At 39.4% G+C, this 5,114-nt stretch overlaps 1 non-coding gene across 1 annotated transcript; it reads right to left on the bottom strand.

Moving 5' to 3' along the window:
- Positions 1-285: 285 nt before the first annotated feature.
- Trnaa-ugc lies at positions 286-358 on the bottom strand. The gene has a single exon. It is a non-coding gene; the product is annotated as a tRNA-Ala (tRNA).
- Positions 359-5,114: the final 4,756 nt, after the last annotated feature.

The following is a 5,114-nucleotide window of genomic DNA, read 5'->3' on the forward strand; positions in this document are numbered from 1 at the left end:
AAGAAAAGAGCTTTATTTAGCTCATGGTTTTGGAGACTGAACATCTAAACAGCTTTGTGTCAGCTCTGGTGAGGGCACCCTTTCTGTATCATGGCAGGAGAGTATGTGAGATGGAGAGATCATGTGACAAGACAGGAGGACAGAAAGCAGGGAGAACAGTATACTTGTTCTTTTATAACATCCTTCTTGTGTGAACTAACTGGGGTCCTAAGAGAACTAAGAGAACTTTATCCATCCCACAGTGACCTCATTACCTTGTACTATGTACATCCCACTTCTTTTTTTTGGTGGTGCTGGGGTTTGAACCCAGGGCCTTGTGCATGCAAAGCAAGCACTCTACCAACTGAGCTATACCACCAGCTCTTACATCCCACTTCTTAAAGCTTCCACCTTCCAAGGCCACCACACTGGGGACTATGCTTCCTCAGCATGAACCTTGGGGGACACACTCAAACCAGGCTCTGTCACAGCTCTTATTCTCTTTTCCTGAGACTCCCCTCACTTTCCACTGTATGCGATTGTAATGAACACTGTCTGATTTTTTTCCTGACTTGAAATATGTCATAAATACAAGAATTTTTATGTCAAAGTTCTAGTCAATTCACGTGGCACTACCTTCATTCTGCTTTCAAGTTCAAAATCATAAAAATTATAAGCACGACTGTCCAGTGCTGGTTTCTTCCAATTTTTCTCTTTCCAAAGTTTTTCACTCTATGTGCCCTTAGGTCAGTATTTTATTGTATGTTATTTTAGCACAGTTAATAGCTGTTATGTGCAGGAAGATCATGTTCAATAGGAGCTTACTTAGCTGTGTCGGATGTGGTTACTAGTTTTATTTTGAGAAAAGCTTGATAACCATGATATTTTCAGAGTTTTGGACATTGAAAATCTTAACTCAGTTATGGACACACTCTAGACACACAGTAACTACTTGTGGGCCTGGGGATATAGCTCAGTTGGTAGAGTGCTTGCCTCGCATGCACAAGGCCCTGGGTTCTATCCCCAGCACCACAAAACAAAACAGAAAAACTACTTTTAGGTTGAATCAATTAAACTGATATGATTAATTTTTCACTAAAATAGAAGGTTGTTTGACCTAACTAAATACATGGACTGACTTTTGTTATTCTGTTAATCCAGTTTCTGCAACTGAGGGGAGGAAATGATGATTTCTACATTGATCTCCATGGTTTTTGCTCAGTGGACTCTTCCTTCACTTAAACTAACATTTTCTGCAGACACCTGCTATTGTTTCTCAGCAGCACAAATCAATAAGCTTGGTAAGCTTGGAGAGAAATATACCATCAGTTTTGGAACAATAAGATAAACACTCTGTCCTTGTTCCTAAGAAGCGGACTTCAATGAATCAGGTCACTTGGGTAAAAAAGACTGCTTTAGCTTCTAGCAAAATAATAGAACAAATGTAGAAAAACAACCATCCCCATTTAAGTGTTGTAAGGAACATGAAATATGAACAGTAAACAGTCTATAATTATGAGAAACTACTTTGATTGCCTTTTCTGAAAATAATTCAATTACTAAAGTAGTAGTCAAAAGAAATAGAACAGATGTTTGATCCAGTGTCTCATAAAATGTTTTACTTAGCTACATACAAATGAATTAAAATAGATTTTATGGATGTCAATTCAGTAGCAGCAAGGCTATATAGTAGAATCCCAAATTACTTGGAAGATTTATATTTGAACAATACTGTATAATGTGGAATGGAGAAAGTTTATGAAAAATCAGAGAAAGGAATTAGACACAAATAATTGGAAACCATATGTTGCTCCCAGGGATATTTAAAATATAAATAATATTTTAAAATATTGACTCACTGGAGTATTTATTCCATATGGTCAATGGAAGAAGGGGGCATGGAAGCTCTGATGGATTTTAAATGGACCCGTGAATTCTCTGATAGTCCTCCTTTTCAAAAAGTGAAGAGGCCTCCCTTCACACCTTCCACTCCCTTCTATATAAGAAAAGGTGGAGCAAATTATGAAGAATTACTCTCAAATCCAGGTCATATGAAGCATCACTGCTTCTGCCTTGCTCTTGCTGGGTCCTTCAATCCAGGAAACCCAGCATGTCAAGAGAACCTGATGGAATCCTGCAGAGAGGTTTAGTTTGCTTTTTTGTCTCTGTTACTAAAAGACCCAACCAGAACAACTGTAAAGGACGAAAGGTTTATTTAGGGGCCTATGGTTTCAGAGGTCTTAGTCCATAGAAGACCATCTCCATTCCATGGGGGCTCAAGGTGGGGCAGAACATCATGGCAGACGAGTGTGGCGGAAGGAAACAGTTCACATGGTGATCAGAAGCTGAGAGAGAGAGTCCACCTGCCAGATTCAAATACATATCCCAAACCACACCCTACAACTTCAGTTGCCACTCAGTTACTCCCTATCAGGGGATTAAATCACTGATGGGGTTAAGACTCTTACAACCCAATCATTGCTGCTTGGAACCTACTTGCATCTCCCCCACATGTGCTTTTGGGGGACACCACATCCAAACCATAAGAGATCATGAGGAGGCACTGCAGCCTTCTGTAATACCTGGCCTCACTCAGTAGCCATGTAAGTGAGCCTTAGTCAAGCCTGGCTTCAGTCAACATTCAGACAACTTTTTTATTTTTATTTATTTTTTTATTTTTTAGTTTTCGGCGGACACAACATCTTTGTTTGTATGTGGTGCTGAGGATCAAACCTGGGCCGCACGCATGCCAGGCGAGCGCGCTACCGCTTGAGCCACATCCCCAGCCCACATTCAGACAACTTCAGAAGGCCATAGACCTGGCTGATAATGTGACCAGGTCCTCATGAGAGACCCTGAGCCAGAACCATCCAGCTAAGGCACTTTCAGATTCCAGACCCACAGAATCTGTGAGATAATAAAGGTTTATTATTGTTTTAAACAACCAAGTGTTCAGGTAATTTGTTAAGCAGTGACAGGAGGTCACAAAGTTCTCGTTACGTGGATTTAAATTTTTACTTGAAAATGGCATGGGAACTTACTGCTCATTAGTTATGTTTAATTAGATTTGCTAACTATCTCTTTTGAGTTTTGCAATACAGTTTCCTCAAATGTGTATTTTTCTGGCAGAGATTTTGTGTGAATGTATGTGTGGGGCATTGCTCGTAAATTGGGAGAATTTAAGTGAGGGTTAAAGAAGATATATAAACTGGTAGAACATTTGCCTAGCAGATATGAGGTCCTGTATTCAATCCCTAGCATTTTTTAAAAAAAGTGTATGCTTTTCAAGATCTTTAGGTAAAATATTTCTATTGATTTGAGATTTTCTGACTTGAGCGAATTGCCATTGCAAAGTGAATATACTGGATAGGGCCAGGAAACTCCACCAGTCTTTGCACTTCACTGTAGATTATTTGAATAGATGACATTGCCCAACACATGGCTGACACAGGGTGAAATGGTGAAATAGGGTGTTTGGGAAAGGCAGACTTTTGAGCACAGGCAAGTGGTGAGGTAGGCAGGGTTCTACAGTAGATTTGGGAAGCCGGAAAGCAAGGTGAAAAGAATTGAGAACGGAAGCACTTTTATTTCAAAAGATATATAGAAAGAGAATAGGAGATGAGAACAGAGAAAAATGGTTGGGGCCAAAGATCGTTATCTCCTATGCCAGACCTTGTGTCCTCCTGGGTCTCCCTCTTTATGATGGCACAGTCATATTCTTCCTGGAGTGACATTTTTCTATATGTTCTTTCTTTCTCCAAGATTGTAAGCTAAATGGCACTTGGGGCCCTGTCTCATCCATTTTAGCATTCCCTATTGAACAGATTGGAATCATATTAGTATTTGTGGAATTGTGTAGAATATGGAAAACCAAATTTAACACTTTATTGAATGGCATAGAGCCAATACAGCTTGATTTAAAGAGCCAGATTTTACAAACATCTAAGACTTGTTGAAGTTATAGTTTATTAAATCTCAATCCCTACTGGGAGTACTCTCCTTGAAGAACAAGAGGAAAGAAGGGAATGTTAAGTTTGGGAGACCTAATCTTAAAAAAATACATGGAATTAGAAGAAGGAGGAGGAGGAGAAGGAGAGAGGACACACATGTGTGTGAGAGAGGATAAAAATGGTGAAAAAACTGCTCAGTGCCATGGTGCACGCCTGTAAACCCAGCTGCTTGGAAGGCTGAGGCAGGATGGTCACAAGTTCAAAGCCTGCCTCAGCAATTTAACGAGGCTCTAAGAAACTTAGGGGGACCTATCTCAAAATCCAGGACTTCACCTACTTAAAGGGTATATTGTTTATTTGTTTGTTTATCTATTTATTTATTTAACTTAATTTTTTTTTTTTTGCAGTACTGGAGATTGAAACCAAGGGTACTTTACCACTGAACTGCATGTGCAGACCCTTTTAAAATTGTTTTATTTGGAGACAGGGTTTCACTAAGTTGATGAGGCTGGTCTTAAACTTGTGATTCTCCTGTCTCAGCTTCCTGAGTCACTGGTTTTACAGGCATGTGCCACGATTTTCTGCTTATTGATTTTATTTTGTATTGTATTCCTTTAGGTGTTTTGGCTGCAGTACACTAGCATTAAAAAAACAAAGCTTATGTTAAATATAGACATGTATTGCAACCAAAAAAGGAAAAGCAGGAGAACAAGGTCACTCCAATGGTCAGCATAGGCCAGACCACCAGGTTCTCCAGTCCAAACTTTGGAGGGAGCCAGTCTGACTAGCTTTGCCATCACCACCCTCTGATTGGACAGAGTCCTATGGGCTGGACCATCTGGTCCTCACTTGGCCACTCATCCACTCTGTGACCTCCTCTATACAAAAAAGAACCTGGGAAGCTACCTTGAACGAGCAAGGAACCACAGTGTATGTAGATGGCACCCTGACCAAAATGCACATTTCAAATATAAATGATAACTTGAGAGGAAAATAAAATAAAACAGTGAATCTTATTTATAGACAACCCAGAACATTTAACATAATGATCCAAATCTGTAACATAATAAATAATAAGGAAGACACTTAATTTACTTACCCAAAAAAGAAATTCTGTTCATTACTTCTCTTTGAGGACTCTTGTATTAGTTAATTCATGTTTTTATAACAAAATACCATAGACTA

The sequence above is a fragment of the Marmota marmota genome, unplaced genomic scaffold (assembly GCF_001458135.2).
Source record: "Marmota marmota marmota unplaced genomic scaffold, marMar, whole genome shotgun sequence".
Classification (NCBI taxonomy): Eukaryota; Metazoa; Chordata; class Mammalia; order Rodentia; family Sciuridae; genus Marmota; species Marmota marmota.